Below are 22,917 nucleotides of genomic sequence, written 5' to 3' on the forward strand. Positions count from 1 at the left end.
CTCGGTGTTTGCATGTAATTAACCTAGCAGAGCTAAAAGTGATAGATGTGTAGGTTACTAACCCTTTCATTAGAATAGAAAATGTTTTACTGGGAGCAGTGCTTTTCTCCGTGTTTGTTTCCAGGTGCTTTGTTTGAATTCTGAAAGGCCAACTCCATCTCAGAGGTTCTCAAGACCTACAGACTAAAGTGCTTCCATCTGACCATCTTAGGAAAAACTGTGGATGTCTACTTTTACACTTCTCTTTTTTACAAATTGCATTTAAGAGAGATTCTTTACAAACAGGTCAGAGGAAGTGATACTGTTACGTTTTGTAAATGTGGCTGGGTGTGGTGGCTCACACCTATAATCACAGCACTTTTGGAGGCCAAAGCAGGAGGATCACTTGAGGCCAGGAGCAGTAGACCAGCCTGAGCAACATACTGAGACCCCAATCTCTACCAAAAATAGAAAGCCTGACCTGGTAGCACATACCTGTAGTCCCAGCTACTCTTAGGCTGAAACAAGAGGATCGCTTGAGCCCAGGAGTATGAGGTTGCAATGAGCTATGATGACGCCACTGCACTATAGCTTAGGCTACACAGAGAGACCCTGTCTTTAAAAAAAAAAAAAATGTTAAATGTTCACTCAGGTAAACAACTGATTTGCATAAACTTCCTGATGTCTTAGAGGAAGCCTAAAAGGGAGAGAAGGGGCTGTGGAAATTAAAACGAGCTTTAATCTGCTTTAAGTCTTTACTCTGCAATTAATTTACTACTGTGGGCCTTGGAAAATAGCTCAACTTTAGATCCTCACTTTCCTTATCTGTAGTGTGTTGATAAGATACTTCCATTGAACAGTTATAGAGAAGATACAATAGAAACAGCTAATGTTTTTCGAGATTTTACTACACCATGCCAGGCACTGTGTGAAGAGAGTTATATGTGTTAATTCACTTATTATGGTTCGCCTCAGTGGTTTATGCCTGTAGTTCCAGCACTTTGGGAGGCCAAGGCAAGAGGATGGCTTGAGCCCAGGAGTTGGAGGCTACAGTGAGCTATGATTATGCTACTGTTCTCCAGCCTGTGCAATAGACAGAGACCCTGTCTCAAAAAACAAAAGAAAAGAAAAGGAAAAAGAAAAAAAAAACCCACAAGTGTTAGAGAGGATAAATTGTGAAAGTGCCTAGCTGTAGTATGTTATCCGTAAGTATTAAATTCTCTTTATCTTCTCAAATCTGGTTTAATTTATTTAACCTCCCAGCAAGTAGTCTTCTTGTTCAGTGAGTGATTCTCCAACCTAGAACCTTAGAATCATCAGGGAGCTTTAATAAATTCTTTCTAATGGGGGCCCCACACCAGACCAGAATCTCTAAGGTTAGGGTCTAAGCATCAGCATCAACATTTTAAAGTCTCTTCCCAGGTGATCATATGTCAACCAGGATTGAGAACTCCTCAAAAGAGGCAGTGTCCATGGTCATTAGCTCCCCTGGCACCAAATTGACCTTTGATTGACCTGTGAATCTACCTCTGGATGACGTCCACCTCTTATAAAGGGCCCCCATTACAGTACATCTCAAAAGATCTGCAGTTCTGCACTCTGGAGTCTACAGGATGAAGTTAGACTTGATTCCACAGGAGAATGCTTCCATTTGCCTAGGTACATACTAATTCCATCAGCTTTTCCTCATCCATTCTCAAGGCTCTCAGTTGTTAATTTGCTTTGCCAATGGCCCTCTCAAAACCTGATCACAAGAATAGAATTCAAGGTTTCATCCAAATAACAGAATTGGTTTCATGGTTTCATCCAAATAACAGAATATAAAGATATTTCCTGGCTTTGTTTTAATTACTGTATTACCCTAAGTATATACTTGGAACTTTAATGGCAGCAATATTATCCTATTGACTCCTATATTACAATCTACTAAAATCCTAAAATGTGAAAGTTTTTTTTCACAACTGCTGCTATGACACACCTTCCCAGCCTACACTCATTGCAATTTGTGTTCAGCACTTAACATGTGATGCTATTGAATTTTATTGTGTTAAATTGGGACTCTTCTTTTCGCTTCTTGACATGTTGGGTGCCAATTAACGTAATTGAGTAATTCTACGTCTATTTTTGTATCCTCTGTAAATCTGGTCTATATGCAAGGTCATCATTTTAGTTCTCATTCTGAAGCACTTTCCACTGCCAACTGACACTTAATTTGAATGCTATTAATGAATATTCTCATCAGTTGAGAACCCACCTGTTACCTAGCCATATTTTCTTCCGTTGTCCCAGGACAGCAGCTAATGTGCATGGGTGCATGGCACCTTTGCAGAAAACAGAAAAAGGCACCCCCATCCTCATTCCAGCTGAAGGATTAGGAAAAAGCAACTCCTTCCTCCCAGATGCTGCTCCAAACAGACAGCAGCTGTGCTTTGTCTATTAGATGTCTTTGCTCTACTGGTATAGCAACATTGTCAAAAAAGGGAAATGACTACATACTGAATTCTTGTTAATGTCTACTAAATTGTGTCTTCCTTTTTTAAGTGCCCAGATGTTACTCTAAGAATAGGTTTATTAATTTTGCTCAATATCTATGAAAACTCCCTTGTCTTGATTTCAGAAATGTCTTTTTTTGAAAACAGAAATTCCATTTGTCTACCTCCAGTTTCTTAGTATCCTTCTGTGCTGATTCCAGCTGAGACTGACTCCTCATTGCTAAACTCTCCTTGCTGAGATGTAAATTTTCTAGGCAAAAGAAGTTAAGCTAAGTTATATTTTCGTAACAAGTTTCTTTACCAATCTTAGTTTTCAATTAACTTTTGAATAAATGTTTATTTTGTCCCTAGCTTTAAGAATTTATTTTTTTCATAATAGAGAAAACAGAAAAAAAAGGAATTAGTTCTGTTGTATCATCCATTTATCTCAAGCAGAGGCATCCCTTTCATGTTCTTCTTATCTGAACAAAACAAAACAAAAAGATGTATTTTTTGTTGTCTGTAGTTTATTCTTGGCTCCAGCCTAACAGACCCCAATATTACAGGGCTGTTATGGTTATGTTTTTCATCTTCTTGTTGAGTTTAATTCGTTAAATTAAACTCAAATCTGCCCTTTAACTTTTACCAATCAGCCAGCTGGTCTGTGACTGCACAACTGCCTCAATCGTTGAAATGCTTTTTTTTCTATTTCTTCCTCAGGCCAAAGTTACTCTATTTGTAAAACTGCCTTGCCTTACCCTACACCTATAGATTCTCTCATCCTCAGGTCTGAAGAGGTGATGGCATTACACCCATTGTACTGATGAGGAAACAGAGGCTCAGAAAGTTGAAGTGAGTTTCCCAGGACATAAATGGCTCAGACCATATATGATTAAGCTTTCTGACATTATTTAATAAATCTAGGCTATTTCCATTAAACCACTTGGCCTATACTCTCTTTTCATACCTAAAGCCCCACTTCCAGTTTGAGTGTCTTGGCCTCAGCTGAAAGCTATTCTCCTTTCATTCACAATTGACTTTTGAAATGGATGATTTTATATCACCCTCTGATTTATTATAAACTACCTAAGGTGTCCGAGACACCCTCAAAATTATAGTACTGTTCTCTGAAATTAAACAATTATTATTGATATTTGCTACATGAATGAATGAAATTAGATATTTGTCCTTTTCCTCAAGTTATTGAATGGACCTAAAGGATTGAATATTTAATTCTGTTTTTTGGGTTTTTTTCCTAAATGTGGCTGCTGGGAACTGTAAAGAACTTTGGCCATCACTAAGCTATCTAGAAAATAAATATTTATTAGGTCTTGGTTTAATTTAGTGATTCCTTATAACAGGCACTTGGATAGTATTTAATCTTCTTTTTACCGAACTCTGACCTCTTCCAGAAAAGTGCAATTAAGGACGAGCTGTGTTCACAAGGTTCTGAGGACAGTTTCAAGGCCCAGAAATCTGACTGCCCAATGTCCATGTGGTATTATAGTCTGTTATCCCAAGAAATAGCCCAATTTCTGTCTTTGTGACCTGACTCTCCTATCACCCACTGAGTTTATTCTTGGGATAATTATGATTATGCTCCTGTTTTTGTTAAATCAGCAGTGAGTAGAATTTACTAAGTATTTTTTTTTTGGTAAACATTAGAATACTGAATTCATGAAGCAAGCTTAGACTTGTTTATTAGTAACTTTAGCACATGTAGCTCAAAGAGAAGCACAAGTTGCAAAGGAGACTAAACCTGACTTTCAGGATGCTAGTCTACTTTTTATTGTCCCAGGAAAGTTTTACTTTTTATAGTTTTGTTTGTTTGGTTCTTGCTTTTATCTTCTTTACTAAATTATAAGCTCCTTCATGGTAGAGACTGTCTTCTCCATTTCTATGTCCATTCCTCATATTTACTAGCATGCTGAATGTTTGTTAAATTAGATGCAGTTTTCAGATTGTGGCTGTGTCCCAGTCTAGATACAATGATGGAGAATTTAATGTGTCCATTAAATAAGAGCAAGGACTTTGAGGTTAAACAAAATTGGGCTCAAGCCCAGACTCTGTCAGTAACTGTGTGACTTTGGGCAGACAAGTCATTTAACATCTTTGAGTTCTACTTCCTCATCAGTAGAATTCTGATATGTGTACTTATCTGAATAGTTTCTGGAAGGAGCAAAAAAAGTGTTGTATACAAAGTGCCTGGCAAAGAATGAGAACCAAATAAATAGTTGTTTATCATAACTTAGGATGGTTCTAAGGGCTGTCAACAAGAGACACCATTTGGAATCAATCTTACGTGGATTGGAACATGCCTGGGTTTTGTTTTTTCTTTTTTTTTTTTGGAGGGGGGGCAACATCTGAACCAATTAAGGTGAGTTATACCCTGCCTCTCACAACCCTACTAAAATAGAAACCACACCAGTTTTGCACCACTTTAGAAGTGTGAGCCTCATGGGATTTTTGTGCTCAAGGATTCAGGAGGAGGTAAGGAGTTGCCCTAGCAATATTCTATAATAGTAATTCTAACCCTGACTATATATTAGCATCACCTGGTAGTACCAAAAACACACCAATGCACAGTCTTATGACAGAAGTTCTGATTTAATTTCTTCTAGGATGAAGCCCAGGCAAATGGAGAGCTTTTAAAACTTCTAATGCCCAGGTTGTAGTCTATACAAATCAAATCATAATGTCTGAGGTATTTAAAGTCCTATGATTCCATTGTACCAAAAATTTGGGAATCACTATTCTATAAGAGTTTTACTAAACAGAGATTGAACCAAAAGAAGAAGTAATAAGATTTAGAGAATATGTTTATTTGCTGTATTTGTTCTGGTTTAATAGAAATATCATGAAGATTGGTTTTCATTTACTCAAGTTTACTAAAACATTTGTTCCTAAATACTTTTGTAGGATGCGCAATTTTGGGAAAATAATATTTGAAGTCAGTTGGCTGAACTAGTGAAGTTGATTTCATATTGCAGTTTATGTTTCACTTCACATTTCTGCTGCCTTATTATTATTATTATAATGAATTCCGATCAAACATTAAACAGCCAGGCCATTCAGACTTTTTCTGCTGATGAGATTAACTGTGTCAAGCAAAGAAAATCTTGGAATTTTGCATTTATTGCATCTTTTAAATGAGAAATAGTTGACAGCTTGCTAATGTTAAACTTACCTATGTAGTCCAATGACATGTTTCTATATCCTTTTCTCACCCAATTCCAAAGAATACACACTGGTTCTTCTGCATTTTCTTTCATTTTTATGATGTTTTAATAGTGCCATTTTGAGTTGGCCATTTTTACTCATCTTGGCCAAATGGAAAACACTGACATTTTTTTAAAATGCTAAAATAACAAAATTTAAAAGCTCAACTACAGTTTAACAGAAAGACAGCATTCCTTAGAAGCACTTATCATCTAAGTGAGAAAGGTAAAAGGAAACTTGGAATAATTATATTCCGACTCTTTCATTTTACAGGGAAACTGAAGCAGTTCCTGTTGATGATTACTGGTAGAAGTAGAAAGAGAAGTCAAACATCCTGATTCCTGACATCAAGCCAAATTTTCTTTTTCTCACTTCTCCATGCTTCATGATTGGCCAAAAAGAACAACTGACTTCTCTTTTTGAGGTCCTCATATTTCGTATTAACTCTGGCAGTTTATTAAAAATGCAAAGATGCATTTCTTCCAGTAACAAAATGTCAACACATTCGGAGAAATAAAGTTTATTTTGGGAGGAAATCAGATGCCTACTCAAATGTGCATGGGATGGAACCTTTCATTTAGCAGTGTTAAACTTAATTCGTATGGTACTTATGATATAATTTTCCCCTTGAGATATGGGCAACGTAAGCTCACATCACTACATACTTAATATCACTACTGAACTAAGTGCCTGCCCTTGAAGTATTAATAAAGTCTTTGATAAATTTTCACCCATCTTGAGTTATTTATCAGCTCATTATACCTGGAATTTAAGGCATTTAAAAATTCTAACAAATTTCCATCTTTTTGTTACATGAATCAATTTTCTAAATTTCCTGATATTATACAAGAAGGCTAGATGGCAGTGATTCTGTTCAGGGTGGGCAGATTAATATTATGATGTGAAGATCAACTGGGTATCAATCATATATATATATGGTATATGTACATAGTATAATAGGTATAATCTATATTTTGAAATCTCACTTTCCAATCTGTAATTAAATATATTGCAACAAAAAGCAACTGTTATGAAGTATAAATAGGACATTGGATACTAACAATCTTGGATTGTAATATAATGAAAAAGTCACTTCAAGGAAATCTTCCTGAATTAGACAATGCTAATGTTGTTTGGGGGGAAATTAATGGGTTAATTCTGGAAATTGAGAGTGCTTGATTCTAGGACTAAATCTGTCACAAACTAGCATTATGAACCCAAAAGAAATTGTTCCTCTTTTATTCCCCTATAAATCTGGAAAATTCAGTAATAGCATAAACCATGGTAACTTGAGAAAAATCACTTAAACTCTTTGAGTCCCAGTGTCCTTAGCTATAAATGGAAGAAACTAGCCTATTTCCACTGTTCTCAAGTCTGATTATGCTTTAGAATCACCCAGGAATCTTTGGGAAAAATGATACCTTGCAGTACCCCGAGACAAATTAAAACAGAATTTCTGGAGGAGGTGGCCTAGGCTAGTGGTACTTGAAAGCATGGTCCATGGACTGCTGATATTAAGATCACTGGTGTATTAGTTAGCTAGGGCTGCCATAACAAAATACCATTGACAGGGGTGGCTTAAATAACAGAAATTTATTTCTCACAGTTCTAGAGGCTTAGCAGTCCGAGATGAAGGTGCTAGCCAATTCTGTTTCTGCTGAGTGTTCTCTTCCTAGCTTGCAGATGGTAGCCTTCCAGCTGTGTTCTCACATGGCATGCACATGGAGGGAGAATGCTTTCTCTCTTTCTCCTTCTTATAAGGCACTGCCCTTATGTCCTAATGTAACCTCTAATTACCTCTTTAAAGCCCTGTCTCCAAATAGAGCCACATTGGGGGTTAGAGCTTATATACGAATTTTGGGGAACCCAATGCAGTCCTTAGTACTTGGGATCTTGAAAATTTTCAGACCCAAGCTCAGATCTACTGAATGAGTTTCTCTAGGGGTGAGGGCCAGGAATCTATGTTTTGACAAACTCTGCAGGTGATTCTTATGTATAGCGGAGTTCAAGGACCACTGGTCTAGGCCAGTGGTTTTTACACTAGACTACACACTTGAAACACCTAGGGAATTTGTAAACCTTTGATGCCTGTGACCCTATCCCAGAGATTCTGATTTACTTGTTGCAGGATGCACAAGTAAACTGTAAACAAATTTTAAAGCACTGAAAGTGAATTTAATCTGAGAATCACTGTTGTAGATCTCTAAGAGTCTTTGTAGTCTAAAATGATACGGATTTTAATATAATAACATATATAAAAATATGTAATATAATACAATGTATAATTACAATAATATATATCAATAGGAGGATGATAGGCTAGCTCTATTTTGTGACTTCAGATAACTCACATTTGTTTGTAGTCCTGTTTCTTTTAATCACTTGATGATGTAATGCATTAAACAGGAATATTTTGAGAATTACTATTTTGATAGTACATTTGCTAGATATGTGCTCCTTTATTCCTCAGTAAAAATCAAAGGTTTATTTGATGGTCAATGTCTGTTTTTAAAATTTCAGATATTGTAGGGGTACAAATGCTTTGTTTACATAAATTGCCTTTGTACCACCCAAGTCAGAACTATAAGCATGCCCATTCCCCAGACAGTGCTCATCACACCCATTAGGTGTAAATTTATCTATCCCCTCCAACCCTCTCCCACAGATGCTTATTTTAAAAGAATCTTAACAAATTTAGAGTCCAGGAGTAATTCTAAAAAACAAATATAAAGTCATTATTTTGTAAATCTCAGAAAAGTTTATTTAATCATGTAAACAAAGAAATTATAGGGATTTCTTAATATTAAAACTTATATTGAGCATTGTATAATTTTTAAATCTCTTTTGATGCCAGAATATAAATGACTCTATGATAAAATTGTACACATCATTTCTCCAAAATTTTATAATAATATTAATAGTTGCATTCAATAACATTTTAAAATACATATCTCAAATCACCACAGCTCTCACCAGTGAATTTAACTAATACTGTCAGCACAAATATTAGCACATAAAAGTGGAAAACTCAACTCCTGATATTTTTTTTTCCTCCAAAGCACATGAGCCATTTAAAAACTACATTTAAAAACTTCAAATTCATCACAAAGGAATAAGTAACTAATGAATCAAGACTAGCTATCATCTTTAAAGTGCTGGAGTATTGCTAAGAATGGTACTTGAGCACTTGGCTTAATTAGAATTCTGTTATAATGTGGACAAGGTGGCAATCTTTTCCAAACACATGTAGATATTAAGTATCCATACTGATGGTCACAAAGGGACTGGGAGAGTTAACACCAAATTGATACATCTACTCAAAAGTGCATGCTCTGTTGAAAGGATAACGGTGTCCTCTTTGTTTATAAGTCCATCACAAGCCAGTTTTCAAATATATTATTTTCCCCATGTTTTAATAAGTAAACATTACCAGGGCAATTACAAATGAAATATTAAATTACATGTCAAGATGTGATTTTCTTTCCATATGCAGATGTAGGGCAATATTCCTTCTCTTTAAGCAAGTTTTTAAGTAAAACATAATTTGAGGAAGTGGGATCATTTGAAAACAATGTTGCCATATGAGTTGTGCTCTCAGTGGATATTACTGAGAGTGACTATGGCCTACCTAAAAGATCTTGGCTCAAAAGTCAACAGATAACATTTTATGAGCTACATCAACACTTAGAACCATAGGTGAACTGTGATTAGCACATGGCTGAAAAGAAAAGGCAGTATTATAGAATCCCAATTTGTAATAATATTGCAATACTCCTATCTGTTTCCACCTAGCCACATCACCTGTCCTGTATACTGTAGTGAAATATCTCTATTACAGTTTCTATTCTGAATGTGAAAGAACAGTACTAACTCTTGTTTGTCCTTGACTGCCAGCTGTTGTTCTCTGAAATTTAAACCTAGACAGAAGCTTCTAAACTTTACTAATATTAAAACAGTATTTGTTATTAATATATACAGTAAATACAAGACATATAACTATAGTAGCTGAGCTAAAATTATAAATAGGAAGAAGCATATGTTTAAATTTGATCATAATAGTTGACAAAAAGGTTTACTGAAATCCTTAAGACTTAGTATAATATTACCCCCTTCCTAAATTTTAACTTGAAAAAGTTAAATTGCCTTCAATAACTGAAAGTACTCTATGCTGTCATAGCATTAGTGTTGAAATCTGCTAGCTTACAGTGGACAGAATATCATTCTGGTAATATTATTGCATTCATGTATACACATTTATATATACACATATACATATATACAGACACACACACACATATATATATATATATATACAAACCATAATTTATTTAACAATTTTTTATTATTGGACATTTCAGTTGTTTCCAATATTTTGCTAATTTAAGCAACACCATGTTGAATATCCCTGCATACACATAGTTTCCCACACATGTGCATACATTCCAAGGAGTCGAATGGCTGGATGATAATTTACATACCTTTTAAAGATTTGTTACATATTTGTCCTCTAAATGCTCTCTCAAAGGATTTTCTTTCAAATCAAAAGTGTTTATTATCACTCAGATATTTCACATTAGAAGAGATGTGACAAATGGGTCAAGGGGTGTATCAAAAAATAATTGAGGTTTGTACAGGTTGCTCCATTTATATCTGGGAGCAGGGCTCTCCTGACAGCAGGTGCAGCAAATTCTAATATCTCTAGAATACGGGTTATTTTTTTTAAGAAAAAGACAATATCTGAGTTGTTGGAGAAAGAACTTGTGAAGAAAGATATCATATATGCAAACCTGCAAATGTTTTTAGGTTTTCTATTTAGTCTACAAATGTGTTTTCTATTTAGTCTACCATGAAATCATAAGAATGGTTACATGGTCTAATAATCTATTTGACAGGTCCTGTCAAACAGATTTTCTTCAAAGCTTTTGTTAAACTAAAACTTAATATGGATAGGTAGATGCTAGGTGATAACAGGAAGATAGATGATAAAGATATAGTAATATATATATTACATATATATATAACATAGAAATATATATATATAACAAAGCTTTAAAAACCAATGTTTATACTTTCTATTTTAGTCTATTTTATTGTATTAAATAAGAAAGATTTGGGTCAACTAAATAGATTTCAAGACACACTAATATTTTGCAACTCGAAGCTTAAACACATCACACTGGGGTTATTGCATGTGTGTAGAGAGATATGTTCATGTTTACCTTCAAAGTTTAAGGACATAAACTTATAAGAAATATGAAACTGAAATAGTGGCTTCTAAACTCTTTCTAATCTACATAAATCTGACTGATAAATACATCAAGAAGATGCCTAATGCTATAGCTAAACAAGAGACAAAAGTACAGACAACTTTGATTAAAATCAAACATCTTGTGTCATTTAAAGGCATATTCACACTGGCAGGAGAAGGACACAGCAAATAGTAAAGTTTAAAGCAATACACCACCTTTAGGATTTTTCAAAGAGCCACATAAATCTTCTAAAAGGAAGATCACGTGTGTAGGAGGCATGCCAGGCACATGGAGAAAGTCTGTAATTGTTGGAGTTGTAAGCTACCAGCGGTTCCCCACAGCCTAGAAGCCATCAGCCCATCAATGAGAAGGTCCAGCAAGAGTCATTAGTTCCTGTCACTGGGAAGAATACTTCCAAGAACTGCACCTTCCAGCACACATCTGCCATATTCCATCACTATTTCATCTCAGATTTTTGATAATGAAAGAGTAGCTCTCCTCCTAGACAAAGCTCCATTTATAAATAAATGGTAATGTTCATGCCAGCATAGGCTACAGTCTGCTGCTACAGATGGTGTTGACACTGTGATCTCCAAACCTGTCATTTTTATTTATTACTTATCACAGACTGATTATCATTGCCCCAGCTCTTTATGATCAGAAACAATCAGCAGCAGCAAAAGAAACCTACCAGTGATGTGAGAAAGAGAGCCATGATCAGAGAGTTTTGCTGCATTGGATACAGGGCTTTGAAGCCAGGCAAAGAGGACTTGCCTGCCTTCTGCCAGCAGTGAGGATCCAACTAGACAGTAAAGGACTGAAGTTGGAAAGTATTTTTGTGGCCTGTGGTAAGAAATCCTAAAACCAGATTTATTTGCATCTTCTTATTTTATCAGTGACTTGGGGGTTAATTACTGTCTATAAATCCTACACTTGACAGCTCAGTTTAAACCTGAGGAATCTAGAAGAAAATACATCAAAATGCAACAAAGACATCAGCCAGGCATTTCCTTGCATCTTCACTGACTTTGACACATACACACACACACACACTAGATTTTAATACTTTTAGGGACATGTACGCGGAATCATCAGGAGAAAGTAGGTCTCTGGAATGCACCATTCAGAGCAGCAAATATTTCTGGAGGGGGCAGGCAGGGAGTATTCTCTAAACATTTTGGACACTACCAATAACAATATTTTCTTAAAATTCTTAAATATTTTATTAAAAGATGAGAAAGAAAGAAAACTAAATTTTTGGATTTAGAAAAAAAGAGTGTTATATAAGCAAGTCTCTGTTGATGCCATGTAAAAAATAACTTGTTTTTATGGGTAAAGGTCAGGAGCCAGGGAGTGGCTCACCACCCATTAGCACTTGATCCTTCTGAAGAGTGACCTAGTAAAAGGGAGAGGGAATAGTGTTCCCTGGATGCCAGAGAAAACCAGAATGTTAGTAAACATAGGGATGGGAGAAACGTTATTAGTGAATTTCATAGGTTTACATGCTCAAATAGAATCTATATTTTGAGCTATGTATTGGAAAGATACCAAGGCCTCACTAAAATCACAGCTCTGTGTGGAGTCCAAACTAGTAATTAATGTGAGATGCTGACCAGCATGGGGACATTTGCTTAAGATCCTGACTATGGCTCTTTAGTAATGACTTTGGAAGCACTAGTTATGCAGACATAATCTGGTGGTGGTGCGCCGTTCTGTGCCCCAGAATTATAGGAACCCTAAAACACTCACTGTGGTTACTTGCATCCAAACACAGGCAGCATGGGAGGGAGAGGCTAGCACCAAATGGGAGTCCACAGCTGCAGGATTCAGAGATATCCTGGCTCTACTGCCAACTCAGATGACCTGAATAAGTCACTTTACTCGCTGGGGTGTGTTTTTCCTCATTTATGAAATGAAAGCATTGTATCACCTACAAGATTCTTTTAACTTTAGAATTTTATGATTCAAAGTTCCCGTGCTAGGATTGACCAATAGAAATATATTACAAGCCACATATGTAATTTTAAATGTTTCACTGCCACATTAAAACATGTAAAAAGAAACAGGTGAAATTAGGTTTTATTATACTTAACCCAATTCATCCAAAATATTATCATTTCAATGTGTCTTTGAAATCTTGACTAGCTACACATACTTTAAGTGTTCAACAGCCGTGTATGACTGGTGGCACCTTTTTACCGCATTGGATAGCATGGCTCTAGGCAATTGGTCACAGGATGGGAGCAGTAGCTACCTTTCTCTTTCATGCCCTGAGCCATGGTTCTAAAACCTGATCATTTACCAAAATTACTGGAGGAACTTCAAAAAGTATTTCTAAGCCCACCTCATTGCTTGCCCATGGGTCATGTCTTAGAGAATCTCCCTAACTAAATCTGATGTGCAGCCTGTCCATAACAGCCTGCAGGGGCAGTGTTTGAAAACCTCGTCAGTGAGCTAATGGAGCCTTCTTTCATGCCTTTTAGAGGTGGGTAGAATAAGGGAAGCAGTCGTCATGTGGGTAACATCCTCTCCAGGGATTTTCCAGGTACTTATCAGAACAATCTTCTTTCTACTATGTGAAAGATATATAGAAGATTTCAACACTAATGCTATGACAACATAGAGTACTTTGAGTTATGGAAGGCAACTAAACTTTTTCAAGTTAAAATTTATTAAAGAACAATGATCCAATGTTGTAAAACAAAGGAGATCAAATTCAACTTTGCCAGGATGTATCCACCTGGTGACTCAATGGAATTGCAGCTGTAGGTACAGATGTTTAACGTTTGCGTGTAGACTGGCTGCCCTCAGTCTTCCTAGGACTGATTGTCACTTTTGGGTGTCTTCAACTGAGTGTTAACAGAGTAGTTGAGAGAATTTATGAGAATAAGGAGTACTATAATTCTTTTATTTTACTGATATGAAATAAATGAATATATATATATATATATATATATATATATATATATATATATATATTAGAAGTCTCCTTTTAGACTTCCAAAATCATGTAAGCAGGACAAAGGAGGCTACACTACTAGGGAATTTTCAGAAAACAGATAAATCAAAATTAGGCTGAATGAGTGCTAGTCAATATTATCCTACAGGGAAGAAAATGGGTTTCAAATGTAGATGAGGGGGCCTGTGGCCTAGCTGGAGCAGAAGGTTTAAAGATCAGCTGAAGAACAATAGAAGAATAAATAGTAACCTGAGGTTCTACACATTAGTCGTACCTGAAGTGCTCAAATTAGAAAAGTCTGAATATTTGACAAGGGTTCAGGGAAATAGTCATTTTCATACAATGCTGGTACAATCCTTTGAGAGAGACCATGCGTCCTCAAAGTCCTAGCAACTGTGTCCAGACTCTAGCCATCTCTTGAAATCACCGTGGCTCCCAACTGTTCCTGTGCCACTGGTGGCTTCTGCAGCTGCACCAGCTCCTGCAAATGCAGAGTGCAAACGCACCTCCCGCAAGAAGAGCTGCTGCTCCTGCTGCCCCATGGGCTATGCCATATGTGCCCAGGGCTGCATCTGCAAAGGGGCATCAGACAAGTGCAGCTGTAGCTGCTGTGCCTACTGTTGAGAGAGCCCTGCTCCCAGATGTAAATAGAGTGACATGTACAAACCTGAATTATTTTCTCATACACCCCTTGACCCATTTGCCACATTCCTTCTTCTATGAAATATATGAGTCATAATAAAACACTTTTGACTTGAAAGAAAATTCTTTGAGAGAGCATTTGGAGGACAAATATGTAACAAATCTTTAAAAGGTATGTAAATTTGCATCCAGCCATTTCACTCTTTGGAATATAAGCACATATGCGTGAAACTATGTGTACACAGAGATATTCAACATGGTGTTTAAATTAGCAAAATACTGGAAACAACTGAAATGTCCAATAATAAAAAATGTTAAATAAATTATGGCTTATATATGTATCAATATATGTGTCTGTAGTATATGTGTATTTATATATATATAAATGTGATAAATTGACATTAATGATATCAAATTTTGATTAATTCCATGGAAAGTATGTTACATTAAAAAGCCAATTATAAAATGTTATATAAAACCTGTCACTATTTTATTATAAATACTAATAATATTAAAATATTAATAAATTTATTAAAATTTTATAAAACATTAAGTTTATAAAATATTAATAAATTTATTAAAATATTAATAAAAATTAATATAGCTGCACAAAGAATGTAGCTACACCAAAAATTGTGGGAAAATAAACAGAAAACTATAATTTTATATAGATGTTGTATATATACAACTTGAGAATACAAGTAATTTTCATTTCATTTATATAATTATGAACTATGGATTTCAGACCAAAAGGGGTCTGTTTTCTAATTAGACCCATTCTGAAACTAACTCCTCTCACCAAAAGCCAGAAAATGCCATCCTTCCCTGAGATAGAAAGAGGTTTCTTGTGCTTTTTCCCATTCTGGCAGAGTTTTAACTGAAGTTTTTGTAAGGACATACTGTATGACAATTCCATGAATTTCCTGGTTCCCTTGCTGAATAAACCACCCACTTTCCCTTAAAATAACTCACACCTAGGAATATATTTAACTAAGGAGGTAAAAGACCTCTACAGGGAGAACTATGAAACACTGAAGAAGGAAATAGCAGAGGATGTAAACCGGTAGAAGACCATACCATGCTCATGGGTCGGCAGAATCAACATTGTTAAAATGTATGTATTACCCAAAGTGATCTACAGAGTCAATGCAATCCCTATTAAAATATCATCATCATTTTTCACAGATATAGAAAAAATAATTTTACACTTCGTATAGAACCAGAGAAGACCCCATATAGCAAAAGCAATCCTAGGCAATAAAAACAAAATGGGAGGTATCAATTTACCAGACTTCAAACTATACTACAAGGCCATAGTAACTAAAACAGCTTAGCATTGGCACAAGAACAGGGACATTGACTAGTGGAACAGAACAGACTACCCAGATATAAAATCATCCTCAAATAGCCATCTAATCTTTGACAAAGCAGACAAAAACATACACTGGGGAAAAGAATCCTTATTCAATAAATGGTGCTGGGAAAACTGGATAGCCACATGTAGAAGACTGAAACAGGATCCACACCTTTCACTTCTCACAAAAATCAACTCATCTTGGGTAACAAACTCGAAGCTTAGATGTGAAACTATTAGAATTCTAGAGGAAAACATTGGAAATATTCTTCTAGAAATTGGCCTAGGCAAAGAATTTATGAAGAAGACCCCAAAGGCAATCAAAGCATCAACAAAAATAAATAAATGGGACCTGATCAAATTAAAAAGCTTCTGCACAGCCAAAGAAACTGTCAAGAGAGCAAAAAGACAACCCACAGAATGGGAGAAAATTTTCGCAAGCTACACATCCGATAAAGGGCTGGTAACTAGAATCTATTTAGAACTCAGGAAAATCAGCAACGAAAAATCAAACAACCCCATCAAAAAGTGGGCAAAGGACATGAACAGAAACTTCTCAAAAGAAGACAGAATAATGGCCAACAAACATATGAAAAAATGCTCAACATCTCTAATCATCAGGGAAATGCAAATAAAAACCACAATGAGATATCACTTATCTCCAGTGAGAATGGCCCTTATTAACAAGGCCCAAAACAATAAATGTTGGCGTGGATGCGGAGAGATAGGAAGACTCCCACATTGCTGGTGGGATTGCAAACTAGTTCAGCCTCTGTGGAAAGCAATATGGAGATACCTTAAAGCAATACAAGTTGATCTACCATTTGACCCAGCAATCTCATTACTGGGCATCTACCTAAAAGAACAAAAGTCACTCTATGAAAAAGACACCTGCACTCAAATGTTTATAGCAGCACAATTCACAATTGCAAAGCTGTGGAAGCAACCCAAGTGCCCATCCATACATGAGTGGATTAATAAAATGTGGAATATGTATACCACGGAGTACTATTTAGCTATAAGAAACAACGGTGATTTAGCACCTCTTGTATTTTCCTGGATAGAGCTGGAACCCATTCTATTAAGTGAAGTATCCCAAGAATGGAAAAACAAGCACCACATATACTCACCAGCAAATTTGTATTAACTGATCAACACCTAAGTGGACATATAGGAATAACATTTATCGGGTTTCGGGCAGGTGTGGGGGAGGGGATAGGTATATACATGTGTAATGAATGCGATGCGCACCAACTGGGCGATACACACGCTTGAAGCTCTGACTCCAGGGGGGAAGGGGAGCAAGGGCAATATATGTAACCTTAACATTTGTACCCCCACAATATGCTGGAAAAAATGAAAATAAAAAAAATAACTCACACCGTTTGAGATAGCATGAGGGGGCGACTCTGTTCTTTGGCATCAGAAGAGCCTGATGGGAACAATGCTGATCTTCATGAGGTTATGCTGTCTTAGCTTCCAGCAGCAAATAGCACACAAGAGTTTTTCAATAAATATTACTTAGTGTTCTCCAACCTCCTTAAAAAAATATTTTAAAGGGATTTTGATCATTAAATATATGTAATCTGGGTCAATATTTTCTTAATGAATCCTTAATCTTTGCTTCATATCTGAAGGACAAATATGAGGAAGGACACGGCTCCTGTGTAGCCTGCATTACATATGATTTTTTTTTTCTCTAAGAGGAAAGAATATATTTCAGGAAATATATCCAAATATTGCTACTGTTATAGGTGTATATTTGGAAGCTATCTGAAGTCTAGATTCTTGAAAGTGATGTCATATGCCTCTTTAAAAGTAGACAGCCGCTGTAATTCAGGATGTGAAGCTGGCTTACGTCTACTCTAAACCCTCTTCTAAGAAGCTCGTACATGACATATGAGTATGTTTAGATTGATAATAAGATTTTTTTAAACTTTAAAATAGTTATAGGCCAGGCGAGGTGGCTCTCGCCTGTAATCCTAGCACTCTGGGAGGCCGAGGTGGGCAGATCACTCAAGGTCAAGAGTTCAAAAGCAGCCTGAGCAAGAGCAAGATCCCCGTCTCTACTAAAATAGAAATAAATTAATTGGCCTACTAAAAATATATAGAAAAAATTAGCCGGGCATGGTGGCGCATGCCTGTAGTCCCAGCTACTCAAGAGGCTGAAGCAGAAGGATCACTTGGGCCCAGGAGTTTGAGGTTGCTATGAGCTAGGCTAACGCCATGGCACTCACTCTAGCCTGAGCAACAAAGTGAGACTGTCTCAAAAAATAATAATAATTATAAAATTATTTTACATCAGCCATGAAAGCTGACAAAGAGAAAATATCTTTATAGAAAGCTCCCATCAAAGCATAATGACTATACAATAAGCCACCTATCTATCTAAATGCCTTCATGTCACAAGGGCAACTGTCCGGTGGGTGGAGTCAGTCAGATACATGTTCAATTAACACCTGTACAATTTATTTGCTCCAAAACCTCAGGCAAATTATTTAGCCTCCCCAAATCTCAGTTTTCTGAGAATGTCAACGCCCATCTTTTGAGACTATAAGGATGAGAGATAATGATTGCAAAGAGTAGGACACAGTGCCAGGAAGAGTAAATGCTCAGTGGAAGCTATTATGATTATTGAAATAAAGTTTATTTTAAAATCTTACTAAAAAACATTTATAAAATTTTCTAAAAATAAGTAGACCATGAAGAAAGGTATTTATTCCAAGTAACTATCCATAACATAAACAGATTTATTTGGAATACTACGAAGGAAAATATCCCTAAAATTTCCACCCAATATTACCTAACTCACACATGCACTATTCCATCACCACCACCACCCTCAGCAGTCTTTTCATTTTTCCAGAGAAAAAGTAGAACATCAAGTTCCTTTTCTTGAACCACAAGTTAGAGATCATCATCAGTTCATTTGGAAAGATATCCATCAGTGTTTACACACACGCCCACACACATGTACACTTCCATGTGCGCACATACACAGATGCACATTTACTCATACATATATATGTATATATATATTTATATTATATATATATTTATTTGAACTATATATATATATTTGAACTATAAAGTAGTAAAGACTTAGATTTTAGTACTTAGTTAACATAAATGAATAAGGTAGTGGTGAAGCCAAGCCACTTAGGATGACCACAAAACTCGTGCCTTTCTCTTACCCTGTTAAGGGACTGTTAAGTCTCTGATGGACTTCTCTGACAAACACATTCCATACTCACACAAATCACTCTGGCGTAGGGAGAAAGAGGGAGAGATTGAGAAAAGGAGGGAAGAAGGGAGGGGAAAAGAAAGGAGGAAAGAAAGGAAGATTCCACGTGTGGGGCATGTGTGTGGGTGGGGCTGGCAAGCTGGGTCAGTTTGGGGAAGACAATTTTTTGCCCACCCAGAGCCTGCCCAGACTTGCCCTAAGGCTGTGTTGCAAAATGGCTCATGATTTCTCTGCCAGACATATTTTGAAATGAGTGAAGTCCCAGACCTTTCTTTTTTTTTTCTTGGCCCTCTTACTTCTTTAGCACAAATATCTGAGGTTGTGTTGGTTTTAAGTGTGCTCCTCAAAGCATCCCAAATTTCCTGCTTTTTATTTCTCAATTCCTTAGTGTTTACAACTCAGTTCAAGAGCTACTGACCTCTGCCCTACCCAGCACAAACCCTGCGGATTTTAAGTCCTTATGCCATTCAGAACCACCATTCCAAGTACAGCCACCTCTATTCAGAGTTTAGAAATTAGGATCAATAACCCATGCAGATTCAGTACCATATTGAGAGATTCTTCTGGAGCAGGTATTTCATCATTTGAAGAAAACTTGGATTTTGAGAACCCTTGTGATCAAGAGAAGAAATGGTTCTGACCAGCCATTTCAGTTGAACTGATGAACTGATGCATAGACACAGGAATAGGATAAGTTAAGGTCTGAAAGGATTGGTCACGCCAAGAAGGCTATGTGTAGGTTGATAATGTTCATTAGATTGAAGAAACATATGGTAAGGCACCACTTTGTATTGATACTGATTCTAAGACTATATAAACACCTAAAATCAAGAAACATTATAGCCAGACATCTAGTTTGACCCTTTCATTTTATATATTTACAGACAGAATTGAGATCCAGAGTTTTTAACTAACTTTTCCAAGGTAATGGGCAGATACTAACATGAGCTTTGTTTGTAAGACAGGGGAAATCCACTGTAAACAAGGAGGTTACACAAATTAATGATGATTTGATGGGACTTAAATTTCCCATGAACTAAAGAGTACCACTATGGGATAAGAGAACTGCAGTTACTAGAAAGCTTTATAATAAAAATGTAAGAGACAACTGTCCAGGTTCTACCAAAGTTGGGATGAAGGTTCTTTAAGATCTTTGTCATCATTCTTAGCTCACCAGGGAGCTTTCTGATGACAAACTCAGATTCCTAAATTTCCTGAGATTAGAATTAGAATACTCTGATGACAGAGAAAAGACTATTTTAATCAGCAAAGCCTGATCGTTTGAATTAAACTGATAAAATTGAGTTTCTAAAATTATATACTTGAGGACTGTGGATTCATGAAAAACAATCCAAGATGATTGATATCCTTTATTCTTTTTTTTTCTTTACAGAACATTATTAAAAATTTCAGCATGTATATAGCTATTTTATAATGAAGTAAAATTATGAAGTTATTAATAAACAAATACCATTATTATATAATATAATAGAATGTAGTTGATAATTTAGCTAATAAAAATACAACATTATAATCAGCAATAAAAATGGTTCCTAAGAATTTAAATGTTGATAAGATTACCATTTTACCAACTTATTAATTTCTTTCTTTCTTCTTTTTTCTTTCTTTCTTTTTTCTTCTTTCGTCTTGTCTTGTCTTGTCTTGTCTTGTCTTGTCTTGTCTTGTCTTGTCTTTTCTTTCCTTCACAAAGTCTTGCTTTGTTGCTTGGGCTAGAGTGCTTGAGCTAGTGCCATCAGCCTAGCTCACAGCAACCTCAAACTCCTGGGCTCAAGCTATCATCCTGCCTCAGCCTCCCAAGTAGCTAGGACTACAGGCATACACCATCACACCCAGCTATTTTTTTCTGATTTTAGTTGTCTGGCTAATTTCTTTCTATTTTTAGTAGAGTCGTGTTCTTGCTCTTGCTGAGGCTGGTCTTAAACTCCTGACCTCAAGCAATCCTCCCACCTTGGTCTCCCAGAGAGCTAGGATTACAGGCATGAGCCACCATGCCTAGCTATTAGCACATTTCTTAAATAAAAAATAAAGTTTGAAGATGTGAAGATGAAGTATCAGGTTCATTTTTAAATCTTCTACCATACTCAAAACAGATCCTTTGTTTCCTTTCACAGGTGCCAACAACGGTTACTGTTGCTGCCAAGAGTTCTGGGTATAGGATAGCCAAACTAAGTCAGATGACTATTCTGTTAAAACAAGGGTTTCAAGACTGTGAACTCATGAGACTGGGGATTCAGCAGGAAAAACATTCACATCTCTCTTATAGGGAAGTTTTTTTTTTTGAGACAGAGTCTCGCTTTGTTTCCCAGGCTAGAGTGAGTGCCATGGCGTCAGCCTAGCTCACAGCAACCTCAAACTCCTGGGCTCAAGCAATCCTCCTGCCTCAGCCTCCCAAGTAGCTGGGACTACAGGCATGTGCCACCATACCCGGCTAAGTTTTTCTATATATATTAGTTGGCCAATTAATTTCTTTCTGTTTATAGTAGAGACGGGGTCTCACTCTTGCTCAGGCTTGTTTCAAACTCCTGACCTCGAGCAATCCTCCGGCCTCAGCCTCCCAGAGTGCTAGGATTACAGGCGTGAACCACTGCATCCGGCTTCTTATAGGGAAGTTATTAATGGTTGACTATTTGGAAGAAAAGAGAAAAGGAGACAGATAAACCAAATTCTTGCTTAATTACAACAAATGTTCTGATAAACACTATGTAAAAACAAACTATAATATTAATAATATAGCTTTTAGCAAAATGAATTAACATTCTTTACTAAAACTATGTAAGTTCTATGTAAAATAATACAATTCAGAACAGAGACTGGAATGTTTCATGAAACAGACGGACTTTCGGGACTTTTTTTTGTCCCAAAAAGAAGATATGCCAGGAAAATCTTAGTACAATTAAATAGTCTAAGTTCGTCATGTCTAAAGTCATGAAAAACACCCAAAAGCTTTTTTTCTTACTTGGAGTCAGCTTATACAGTAGTGTACAAGTTTAATGAAATTATGTGTGGAACATAACTCATCTTTGAGAATATTATAGCAATGAGGACTTGTCTGACCTGAAGAGAGACATATACTTCGCTGTTTAGGGAATAGGCTTGAATATCATGATTACCAATGGAATACAAACAGCATCTGACTGATGGGGTTTTTTGCTTCCTCAAAGAATAGACAATTGTGTTGGTAGGTCTTTATATGAATAATGGGTGAATCATGGTCCTGTTTAATAGTTTTTCCTGAGAGAATTTGGGCTGAAGTTTATGATCCTGCAAATTCTAAATTTGATTTTCAGATTGGTTTACCCACAGCTCATTGGACTAAGTTTTTGTGACACGAAAAGGAGTTCTTTTCTCTGAAGAGTGAGTTCTGACATAATCATGCCTGTTTAAAAGGAGTTTATTGCTACAGAAGTTAGAGAGTAGAAGCCTTCCACTCTGTGGGGAAATAAGTAGGTCGTAGAATTACATAGATTCATACTATTTTGATCTTCATACCATTCCTCAAACATATCCTCTTGAGCAGTTTTAATTAAAGTATATGGAATGGCCTGATCACTTTTCACTTTTATTACTATTTCATTCTCTTATGACACGAATCACTTCGAAATAGAGAAAAAAGAAAGTATACCATTTGAAAATAAAACTTAGAGTTGAGCTAATTAGTCTCAAAGTTACCAGGTCAGATTCCTTTCTGACAAATCCTCTCTCTAAAAAGCAGCTACAAACCTAAATAAAATTGACAAAAAGAATCATTTCGCCACTCTGAAAATCAACCCAAGGCATAC

The 22,917-nt window shown here is 36.2% G+C and overlaps 1 protein-coding gene and 1 pseudogene across 1 annotated transcript in view; one reads left to right on the plus strand and one right to left on the minus strand.

Annotated features, from left to right (window-relative positions):
- DSE (dermatan sulfate epimerase) overlaps positions 1-22,917 on the minus strand; it is a 92,988-nt gene that overhangs the window by 65,836 nt on the left and 4,235 nt on the right. The gene's annotated exons all lie outside the window — the stretch shown is intronic.
- On the plus strand, positions 13,431-14,501 carry LOC109730848 (metallothionein-1-like; annotated as a pseudogene).

The sequence above is a fragment of the Microcebus murinus genome, chromosome 5 (genome assembly GCF_040939455.1).
Source record: "Microcebus murinus isolate Inina chromosome 5, M.murinus_Inina_mat1.0, whole genome shotgun sequence".
NCBI lineage: Eukaryota > Metazoa > Chordata > Mammalia > Primates > Cheirogaleidae > Microcebus > Microcebus murinus.